The sequence below is a fragment of the Carassius gibelio genome, chromosome A1 (assembly GCF_023724105.1).
Source record: "Carassius gibelio isolate Cgi1373 ecotype wild population from Czech Republic chromosome A1, carGib1.2-hapl.c, whole genome shotgun sequence".
In the NCBI taxonomy this organism is placed as follows: domain Eukaryota; kingdom Metazoa; phylum Chordata; class Actinopteri; order Cypriniformes; family Cyprinidae; genus Carassius; species Carassius gibelio.
In genome coordinates this window covers 8,539,838-8,552,085 of record NC_068371.1, presented here as the reverse complement: position 1 = coordinate 8,552,085, position 12,248 = coordinate 8,539,838, and the positions used below count along the sequence as shown (strand labels likewise).

General features: G+C 37.6%; 1 protein-coding gene across 1 annotated transcript in view; it reads right to left on the bottom strand.

The window, feature by feature from the left end:
- The window catches only part of LOC127979120 (short transient receptor potential channel 5-like), a 76,556-nt gene extending 66,094 nt beyond the window's left edge, over positions 1 to 10,462 (bottom strand). The window contains exon 1 of the mRNA XM_052584338.1: positions 10,047 to 10,462. The gene's annotated coding sequence lies outside the window, so the exon portion shown is untranslated. The remainder of the gene's footprint in view (positions 1 to 10,046) is intronic.
- Positions 10,463 to 12,248: the final 1,786 nt, after the last annotated feature.

The following is a 12,248-nucleotide window of genomic DNA, read 5'->3' as shown; positions in this document are numbered from 1 at the left end:
AACAACAAGACATATAGGCTATGCCTACTGAATTGTCTTTATCATCTTAGTCTGTTATTAGGCCACATTAAGTGTTTGCATTGTGTTCATATCCATCTGCTTGCCTTGTTGTACATTAAACAATAACTATATATCGAATTTGGTCTTTTAATTGAACTTAACGTATCCTAATACATTATACCATATTAAGTGTTAGTTTTTTTCTACAGGAGGAAAACGCTTAACGAAAAACTTTGTGTATAGTAGTTGGCCAACTAATTTAGTTTTAATCGTTTAATCACCACCACAGCTTCTTGTCTCCATTGGCAACATGCACGATTTGTGTTGATTGCAAGTGACGTCACAGGTAGCGGAGAGTGCAAGTAGCGATTGCAAATTTACATTGTAATTTAGTTTATTTTTTCTTGTCTTCCCCACCTGGCTACTGTTGTAAAATGTTGAGAGATTCAAAACAAAAACGTATGAATAAATAGAAACAAATAAAAAAATAAAGACTGCAAGTGACATTGCTAGCAGAAGCACAAGTGTCTGGGAGTGCAAGTAGCGATTGCAAGTGACATTGTAATATAGTTTCTTTTTTCTTGTCTTCACCACATGGCTACTGTTGTAAAATGTTGAAAGATTCAAACAAAAAGTTATCAATAAATAGAAATAATAATAATAATAATAATAATAATAAAGACTGCAAGTGACGTCGCTAGCGGAAGCACAAGTGTCTGGGAGTGCAAGTCTGAGAATGCAAGTCTGATAGTGCAAGTGCAAGTCTGCAGCCAGACCCTTCTCTGACAGAATGACAGCCCTAGAGACTTGCCAATACATAGAATAGATTGTATGGATCGTAGCTTACCAACTCGAGCTGGAGTCTGTTCATGAAATGGTTGAAGTGGTTGATTGACAAGAGACTGATTCACAAGCATGACTGGAGCAGGATGCTTCTCAGTGGTAAGTGTCAAGTGTTGACAAGTTTGTGGTAATTAACAAATTTACTCTCACAGGGTAGGATACAGCTTCTTTTGGAAACGGGATTAATCACATAGACCATGGGTCTTCAACCCAGCTCCTGGGGACCCATTGTCCTGCAGAGATCAGCTCCAACCCTAATCAAACACACCTGAACCAGATAATCAAGGTCAGGATCACTTGTAAAGTCACAGGCCAGGTGTGCTGAAACAGGTTGGAAGTAAACTTTGCAGGACAGTGGGTCCCCAGGAGCAGGGTTGAAGACCTAAGACATAGACATTTTACTGTGTTTTTGTGGGCAGGCAAGTTCCCGACCTAAAACGTGGGCGGACATTATGCAAATGTATTATTTTGTGACGTAGAGATGTAACAGTGTAAGATTCAAATTCCCAATGACTCGTTTCGGCGATTGCGAGCCCACTCTTCTTTTATTTTTTTGACAGATAATAACTTTATCTATCGTGCACTATCGGCTTCACAACTTTGCAGATAGTTTATGTTCACATACAGCTATATGACACACTGCTTGAAAGGTAATAGTCAAAAAGGCATAATGGGTCACTTTAAATACCAATAAAGTGGGGGTATATATGCTTTTATCAGTGTTTTATATATATATATATATATATATATATATAAATGTGACTCATTATAACATTGCGACTACAGTAACATTTTCAGATTAAATGATTTTCTGCATTTTCGCATCTGTAGCATGCATTTTGATAGGAAAAGATGGTGAATACGAAAAAATGAAACGAAAAAAATATTGTTATTATTGCAGGAAGACTAATTCTTATCGTGGGGAGAATTTTTACCTGTATATTGCAAGCTATAAGATATCGCCCATCCCTACTAACTTCTGTTGTTTTTCTGCTATCGCAACTCAGCATCATGGTCAATTATTTGTTCCCCACAGTTAACATGTATAGAGGAAACCTCTGTCATTTTGCCATTACTCATTCGGCAAACCCTAACAAATACTGACAGGCAGATATATAATGAAAATTTAACAGGAAGGAAATGCTTCCTCCTGTCAGATTCTCTAACAATACAAAGCAACTACTTCCCTCACCATTATATCTTTTCCTTTTAGTAAACCCATCATTGTAGTCCACCCTTGTGTCAGAAAGCCAGGAGCAAAACCTATAAGGGTGTATGAAAAGCTAATCTCACATGATCCAAAACAAACTTACGAAACATCTTCGCCTGGTTTAGTGTGAGGAATGCAAAGACTAAAAGGACTATGGATGTTCTTCCCAGCATGCTTCACATGTAGACATGAAAAGCCTAGATCTGCTTCTCCCATGCTTTTCTGACAGGCAGGAAAGGGAAGAAAAAAACTAGCTGCTTAGCATCACATGCTCAAATATGATCAAAGATTTTCTTTTCTAGATATTTTCCTGGCAGAAACACCTGGACATTTTGAAATGTGTTGTTTTCTCTCATTAGAAGCACTTATTATTGACTATTATGTGATGAGAATAAATTATACATATACTGTACCATACTTAACTTTCTATGCCATGTTTTTTTTTTCCATTAGTCGGCTGCATTAACAAAATCCAAAGCATCCTGCAAAGCAATCCTGCTCTAAATTCAGTCATAGCCGTGTGCTTCTGTACAACAGATATTTTTTTTCGTATTAATCTCTGTCATACCTAAATGTATTCCCAACAGCCTATCTCCAGTTTAACCTTTTAGTTTAATAGATAATTAACAACCCATAGCCTCCCTTGCGTTTGTAACATGCACACACACGCAAACACAATCTTCTATCATTTATCCACGTCAACAAACTCGCTGGTCTGTGGAAAGGCTCTTTAATTCAGCAGCGGTGATAATTACGGGAAAGAATAAGCCATGAGTGAGTTCATCTTGTGAGTCATTTTCAGGGTTGAGAGCTGTTTGCCGTGACATATGGAGATGCTGTGGCAGGGATGTAAAGCATCGGTGTGAGAGTTTAATATGCCAGGCACGTTGAGTTACTCTCCTCTCCGTGAACTTAGGGCCATACTTCCAATCCATGCTTTTGTCATGTCTAAAAAATGTGAAAATGTGTCATTAATGTGAGAAGGGATCATAGTTTCTGTTTTGTGTGTCTGAAGCTCTGTTCCACAACCTAGCGAGCTTCCAATGCAGCATCCTAAACAGCATGGGAGCTCAAACATAACTGATTTGGAACGCTCTCAGGCAAATCCATGCCACACCGATAGCTTGTCTCACATTAAATGCATGGGAGACTGGACTCAATACTGACACAATTAAGACATTAGCATGATAATAAGCATTAAAAAATATAGCACACACACACAAACATTTTTATGAAATATTACTGTTCAAATTTCATTGCAAGTACTTTTTCGATACATTTTCATATTGATTGTGGATCTGGAGCACACAATGACACAGTAAGCAGGAGCATTAGGTTTTTTGATATTATTCTTACTGCACAATGGTTGGAAGCACGACTTTGTGCCTGGCATCAAAAAAACAACAAAAAGAACATAAATAACCACTTATCATTGTTGAATGAAGAGTAAAGCCTAATTTGACCTTGGAATAAATGTATGTCTCCTAATTGATGTTATACAGTACCTGATTTGAGGGCTGACATGCCGTTTAATCCTAGAGACATGAGAACTAGAGAATTTCTCAGTGTTTCTTTCATTATTTTAAAAAGTAAAGTTTATCAGAAGAACAGTGAAGTCTATTATTAATAAGTGGAAGGTATTTGGTGCAACACAGACCCTCCCTGGATTGGGACGTCGCTACAAACTGGATAAAGAGCCAGGAATAAACTGGTCAGAGAGGCGACCGAGAAGCTACAACAACTCTGAAGAAGTTGCAGGAATTTATGAAAAAGTGTGGTCATTGTCATCACAAATTTTCCACAAATGTGGCTTGTATGCAGTCAGTCATGCATGCAGTCATGACTGAGCTTTGCCAAAATGCACCTTGATGATTCTGAGGCAGATGAAACTAAAATTGAATTATTTGGCCTCAACGCCAAACAATATTTCTGGCAGAAATCCAATACAGCTCACCATCCAAGTAACAGCATCCATACAGTAAAGCATGGAGGCTTTAAAATCCTGTTATGGTGGTGTTTCTCTGCAGCAGGGACTGAAGAACTTGTCAGGATAATCTTTTTTTTTTTTTTTTTTTTTTGTGCTGCACTCTTCCAGAAAGTTGTCATCTAATATTTTACTTATCTGGTTTACCATGGGGCATATAATTTTATTAATATGCTGTTATGCACAACCATTCAGTAAAACGATCATAAAAGTATTTTAATTGTATTCAAATTTTGGTATCCATGTGATACTTTGTGTGAGAAACGGATCTAAATTCAAAACATTCATTGAAATTTATCTCCTTCCTCTGTAGCAATAGTAGCAATTGCTAAATTTGACATTACAAGAAATTTTACTACATGTTTTGTGGTAGTGATTTCAAATGCTCATGTTTTGTCATGGATTGTGACATGCCGAGTTTCCAATGATGTTTGTATCGTAGAAATACATGCCTTCATGAAGTGGATCGGGATAGTATTTTCAGCGTTTAACAACTTAAATTATGTCCTGCTCCTCACCCTAAACTATTATATTCCACGGCTATCTGAGAGGACTGTGACTACAACATAACGTCATTTGGACTGTTGTGGTTCTGCTTTTGGACAGGTCTGCAATAAATAAATTAACTTTACACTTGTCTGTCTGTTTGCATTTCTCTTATAGACTGTATAAATGTTTAGGGTACCTTGTAAATATTGTACATTTCAGCATCTCTCCAAATATAAAAATAGTTACATATTGCATAAAACTACATACTGCATGAGATAGATTCTTTAAAAAGTAGCAATTTTTTTTTGTGAATTAAAAAACTGAATTTTCTATTAAGTTAAATGTACTTTTTTGGTATAGTTTGTGTTTACATTACAAAAGCCTTTCACAAATGTAAAATAATTCACAATGCAATAATATAAAAAAATAATATTTTGTATTACATCTGGGATATATAAGGCTTAGGTGTGGCTCAGTTTTGGGGATTCTGGTTTACTTAAGACTGAGAATTGGTACCAATGCTAAAACCTATTCAGGCCCAGTGTAGGGCCACTTAAGGTCTATTAATTGGTTGAGACTCAGGCCAGTTATGGCTTGTGTGCACTTGTCTTTAATCCAGATTTGGGCCTCTCCGGTCCAGGGCCATCATTCTTTACATTATGTGGGCCAAGGGAAAGGGTTTGTGTGGACCAGAGTTGGGCAAGAAAAAAATTGCTATGTGAGGTGTTATATTTTTCACTGTTTTAAGTTATTCTAAATACAAATAACAGCTGGATAAAACAAAAACTGTGTCCATCTTCATTTCGTGCTGCACAGCAACAAAATGTGATTATTTGTTAAAATGTGTAGTCTTGCTTGTGGAAACACTTAAGATCGGATAGGTCAGTAATTTAACATTAACAAACAGTAAATAAACTAATAAATACTTACACTGCCATTATATAAATGTAAATAAAGTACCAAAGTATGTTTTCCCAAACAAGTAAGATGCATGAGGCATTTAAAAGGATCCATTTTGAAGACACACTGACCAATCAATTTGAACTTTAGAAATAAATTTGACAAATCACACCCAACAATTCATCCAAAGCATCCAAAGCATAGTTGTATTCAGCATTTCCAATAATGGCACATTATTCTTGCTAAAGAGTACTTACAGTTTTAGTAATAGGCTCTGATTTGATGTAAACTGCGTAAGCAACTTGTATGAGTCTTAGTCTTGGTAGAGGTGACTCCTGCTGGTCTCAAAAATTCTGTCACCTAAAGCAATACAGCATAAGCCACCAGACACCCTGAAATTCTCTTAGATTTATCATCTTCTCACACAGTAAATCTGACCCTCTCCCTTTGTCCATATTTGTCTCTTTCCTTCTATTTCCTTTCTCAAAGTTTTTAGCTGTCTTAATCACTTTACATTTTGAAGAAGCTATGCATTACTTGTTACCAATTAGCCTATTCCATCATCATCTTGTCCTGAATGATACCAAGGTAAAAAAAAATCCAGGAAAAAAGGAATCCAGGATAAGAGGTCTTGTAATGCTACATGGGATCTAGGAGCAAGGAGAAGCTGGAGATTTCTTCAACATGGAACTTTAATATAATCACGACGGGGAAACACAGGATCTCAAGAAGACATTTACAACAGCGGTCCAAGAAACTTAGAACAGGGAACACAACCCATATATACAGGACTTGATGAGGGGAGGACGAGGAACACCTGGTACTAATGAAACAACATAGGAAACACCTGGGACAAAATAACTGCATACAAGGGTGATAGAAACTGGGTAACAGAAAAACAAACAGAAAACAGGGAATAGAGTCTGACATAATGGATCAGGAGTCCATCCTGGGCTTGACTCAGGAACAGGAGCCCAACCTGGGATATGCTCTGGAGTTGGGCCAAAACTGGAGCGAATTCTGGGGCCTGGCCCGACACCCTTCTCCACACCCCTAGTTTCTGGATTGGGGGAAAAAGGTGTGGTCTGGGCCAACACTGGAGTGAGCTCTGGGGCTGGAGCCGACACTGGAGTGAGCTCTGGAGGGGTGGGCACTTGAGGGCGCTCAGCTTGGGTGAGCCGCGGACGGCGGAGGGGTTCCGGATTGGGATCGGAGACTCTCCAGATGATGGTCTCCTTCCATTCGAGGTTGGTGGTGTCTGGGAGCTCCGTGGGATGATGGAATGTCATCCCGATCTGGAAAAGCATTGCGAGGGTTTCCCCCTCAAACGGAGCTGGCGAGGGTTAGAGGCACAAACGCCCTCACATAACTGACTTGGTCAGAGCTCGCCTGAGTTATGGTGATGAACATCACTCATTCCTCAATTTCAACGGAGGAAAGAACAGGGAAAACTAAACACTTGGGAAAAAATTTGAAGAAAAAATAGATGGGGAAAAAGGCACCGCTTAATTCTGTATTGGTCAGCTGTTCTGTCATGCTACACTGGACCGAGGAGCAAGGAGATGCAGGAGGCGCTGGAGATTTATTCTACGGAATTTTAATATAATCACGATAGGTAACCACAGGATCTCAAGAAGACATTTACAACAGCCAACCAAGAAACTTAGAACAGGGAACTCGTTTATACAGGACTTGATGAGGGGAGGACGAGGAACACCTGGCACTAGTGAAACAACATAGGAGACACCTGGGACAAAATAAATGAATACGCAAGGGACAGAAACTGGGTAACAGAGAGAAAATCAAACATGGAACAGAGTCTATACACTTTGTTTTTCTTTATACTTCAAAGACTTTTTATCAAAAGCTTTACCATCCTTAAAATCACTAACACTACTCTAGCTGCACTATACAATAAGAATTGTATTATTATTCTGAGAATAGCATGACAATTCACTGTTTTTGGAGATCCGTGTATGGGCCAGTGAATACACACCTGTATTTGCCTAAGTCCCAAATCTGTTTGTCTTATGTAATGCACCATTAAGCGGTGTAATCTTATTTGAGAGGCTAGGTCATTCACTTATAATCAAGGGCTTGAAAGGTTGGACCCTAATGGGTCCTGTGCAATTTCATTACAACCCCGGAGATGAAAAACTTGGGACATGGTTACATTTTCCCCCAAAAACATTAGTTCAAATGAACCCTGGCTTACAAATTCAATATATCTCTTGTAGACCAACAAACTAAACATAATACAGTAAAGATTTTTTTTCTGACACCTTCTAATAGTGTTGCTCACATCAATTTATTTTTTCCCTCTGAGCTCTCTTGAGGCAATGAGCATGGACAGTCCATTTGGGAGAAACTCTGTCTACTGCCTCCCTTTTGTTTCCACTCAACACAGCACCTGGAACGAGTGTATAAACTGGGATCACACTCCTCAGCCCCCAGAGATGGGCAGATATCCTTTATTATCCTGTAGCCTTAAGTCTTAAGGTATCTGTACACATCTAATGTTTGTTTAAAGACACAATGCAGTATAAAATGGTAATAAAATATACCACAGCACTGACTCATAGTATCCATTCCAGCTCTGGTTCTCAGAACAGCCTTACATTATAGATTTCATCATTTACAATCTTTGTCTTTACTTACTTTTTCTATTCATAATTGTATTATTCTATATTATTAATAATTTAATTTAATTTAATAAAAAAAATATTTATAATTTCATCTCTGTATTTATGTTTTTAACTCGCTAAAACACTAAAATACAAGTCCTATGTTGGTAATATTGCTTTCTTCAGTGAAAACAGTTTACAAGTTAAAAACGTTCTGATATATATATGGATTTTGATGTGAGAGGACAACAACATGGGATGGACTTTGTCACTGGAGAAGAGTTATTATGGATTATGGACTTTTATTTTGGACAGAAGTGTCAGTTTAAAGTTAGAATGAGAGCCTTTTGCTTCAGAAGATGTTAACTTCAGATGTTTGAACTCTCATTCCGACGGCACCCCTTCAGTGCAGAGGATTCATTGGTGAGCAAGTTATGTAATGCTAAATTTCTCTAAATCTGTTCTGGTGAAGAAAACAAACTCATCAACAGTACATCTTTGATGGGCTGAGCATAGGTAAATGTTCTTTCTTGGATGAGCTATTTCTTTGACTCATGCCAAAAAGAATGATAGATGTCAACAACACCATTACATTCTAAAAAGTTGATCTCAAACCTACACTGCAGCATTAGGACTTGTTTAAAATGATGAAACACAAAGACACAAGATGCATGCATTACAATACAGGCTAATGATGTTAGACTCAATTAACTAACCAGAACATAAATGTTACAACAACTATCATTTGCATCGTTGGTGACAATTGCCTTTGAAATATTACTAAGGTCCCCTAAATCATTAAGAAACTGAATTAAAAACACTTACGGTAATTTACTGTTCAGACTTAATAGTGTTGCTCACACCAGTTTTTTCTTTTCCCTCAGCTTGAGGCGCTGGGCAATCTGTTGGGACAATCCCAGTCTACTACCTAACCTCTGTTTCCACACATACAGTAACAGTGCCTGGAATGAGTGTATAAATCTTTGATCACAATCTCCAGCCCTCAGAGAGCAGCGTGTATCAATAATGATCCTGTAGCCAGCAGTGCTTGCTTAGCAAGTCTTACATGCATTAATGCATGTAATTTTACTTTTACATAACCATTATAATTTGCCATTTTGAATAGAGACAGACTAATGATTAGTTTGACTGATATTTGTCCTGATATTCACTCTTTTCAACTTATTAGATCTCTATTAGCAAATGATGCCATTTGATTGATCACTACGAAGAAGCAGCCAAAAATGATATTTAGAATTACAGCAACTTATTATTATTAGTTTGACCGATATTTGTCCTGATATTCACTCTTTTCAATTTATTAGATCTCTATTAGCAAATGATGAACTTTGAATAAATCATCATAAACAATAATATAACATTATTCAGAATTTTATTTTATTTTGTAGTTGTATTAAGATTGTTAATTATTGTATAAAAGAAGCAAAAATATAACAATATAAATCTGTTCTGCATATTGGTTATTGGACACTGTAAACATCAAAAATCATCTGTGTTGGTATAGTCATCAAAAAGCGATAGGTGTGATCTCTAAGCTGAACTCAAACTAACACTGCAGCATTAAGCATCCATGCAGCAATCAGGATCATTTAGGATGAAACCCCCCAATACACCATTACAACAAAATATTTAAGTTCTCAGTCTTAGAAGACCTTTTAAGTAAACAGAACATCAATGCTGTAGTAACTCTTATCCTATGAATCCTTGGTCTCACTGCCTGTCAAATCTAATGAAGCTTCTCCAGTTCATTCAAATCTGCATAAAAAAAGCATCATTGACATTACAGACCAGGTTTCAATGACTAGATGCGTGATTTGTCCATTTTTGTTGACCAAACGCACGCACTTACACCTGCAGATGTAGGTACGAATGCGCTTGAGCGCTTTCACTTTTGCGACACATCAAATGATGCTCGACAAAAGACATGTTAGAACTTCAATGCGAATGTAACGAATCCCCGTGTGGCGTCGCTTACCTGATGCGCTTTACTATGTGGATATTTAATCGCTCCTCGTTATCAAACAAGGTGGTCTCTGAGGAGGGTGTTCCGTGGTCTTCTTATGTGGCTGAGGAGTCTGGAATACGAATTATCATTGGCGTACTCACGAGATCCTCATAATCCCCATGGAGAGCCTGTGGAACGCGTACGGCAAATTCAAGCTTCTTTTCTTTTCCTCTATTTTCCTTGCTCACTATCCCACACATGCATTAACACGCACAGCACAAACGCCCCAGTGGGTTCTTCACGCGTAAACGCCACGAGGAGCATTCCTGACTCCAATGCGCATTTCATAGCTCCTATGCGCGCGGCTTACTTCAGTGTATTCAACCCAGCGCAGTTCTTACGCCACAGAAATATTAAGGTTTAGCTAACAGAAAGCCCGTGTAACATTGCCAACGGAGGCTAGATACAGGTGGTTTTGCGAATCTTCGACGTCTTTTTCCAAAAGTGCGGAGCGAGGAATATTTCAAAGGAACAAGTGTGTCTCGCGTTCGCATGGCGGCATCTTGTCTTCATACTGGGCTTCGCGGCAGCTGCAGAGATTCCAGCGTTCGCGCGCTGCGGTTGTCATGGTGTCAGACTGAGGGGTGCTGCTGTGGCGCTTGATTCATGACATCAAACAACCCTTAGAATTGTTACAAGTTTTATTTCATTGGTAACACTTACGGTGGTTCCCTTCTTATGATTGAACTCTTAAATGATGGAGTTAGATATTTGCTACAATATTCCATCTTTTCTAACAATGGAAATGATTCTGTTACAGATCCGTCTGTAAATGACAATTCTGTCGTCGTTCATTCAGCCGTGGTTCCAGATCTATTTGGACTTTTTCATTCTGTAGTAGGCTACACAAAATATGTTTTGAAGAATTTTTCGTTCCACAAAACCAAATAGCTACCAGGGGCTGTCAAGGTACAAAATAAGCATCAAAAAGTAGTCCATATGTGATAAAAGACATCTAAAGCCACAACAAATATGTTAGTAATTATACTTCATTCTATTCATAATATTGCTTTCTCTGAGTCGTCTCGTGTGAATCAGGAGAGAAATATGAACAGATCAATCACTGTTTACTAATGAAAAGAGTTAACAAATATGTCGGTGGATTTTGATGTGAGAGGACAGCAGGGGACAGACTTTTTTTTTTTACTGGAGGAAGCGTTACTATGGAGTATGGACTTGTATTTTAGCCGGAAACAACACGTGATAAGATAAAAACTCGATTAAAGAAAACAGTTCAACCAACAACGTTGCTGAAAAGCCGACAGTAAAGGGTAAATGTTCAAATGTCTTAATTATAGTATCATTTCCTACTAACAAAGCAGTTTTTTTTTTTTTTTTTTTGCTTCACAAGACATTAATTGATGGACTGGAGTCATATGGATTACTTGATTATTGTTATGTTTTTATCAGCTGTTTGGTTTCTCATTCTGATGGCACCCATTCACTGCAGAGGATCTTCTGGTGAGCAAATAATGTATTGCTAAATTTCTTTAAATCTGTTCCACTGAAAAACAAAATCATATATATGTATATGATCATATGTATAGGGATGTGGGTTAGAAAATACAGACTTTTTTTTAGATCCGTATAAGTACAGTGTAAATGTATGCAAAATCCCCACCGTGACTGAAAAACAAATGTGTTACCTAAATGCAAAATATTAAGCTCCCATTCCTTTCTGCATCACTTCTTTTCTATATGAAAACTGTGCTCTGTAGTAAATGCAAGGATTTTTCTTCTTCTATTTTTAGTTGTATTTCTGTAAGATTAATTTTGTAGTTTGCTTCAGTATTACTTATTTTTGAGAAAGGAATATGCTTTAATAGTGGTTAAGTTGAAAAAATTTGCAATACATTCAATAAGATGATGACTACTGTAAAGACCAGGTTAATGTTTTTCACTGCAGTGAAAGCATCTCTGTGCATAAGCACACAAATGTCCACATGTAGCAGTTGTTTCTGCCTAGTTTCCTCTTCATCTATTCAAGCAATAATAAATTATGAATTTACTTCTCTTCCACAAAGGAATAGGACATTCTTCCTCCTTACATTTACTGCAAGGCATTGTCCGATCTGAAGAAATTCTACTGAGGTTTCATTATTCATTGATTTTACTTTGTGGGAAACATGACATACAGACTATGCCAGATCTACTGGTACTCTACATATATTA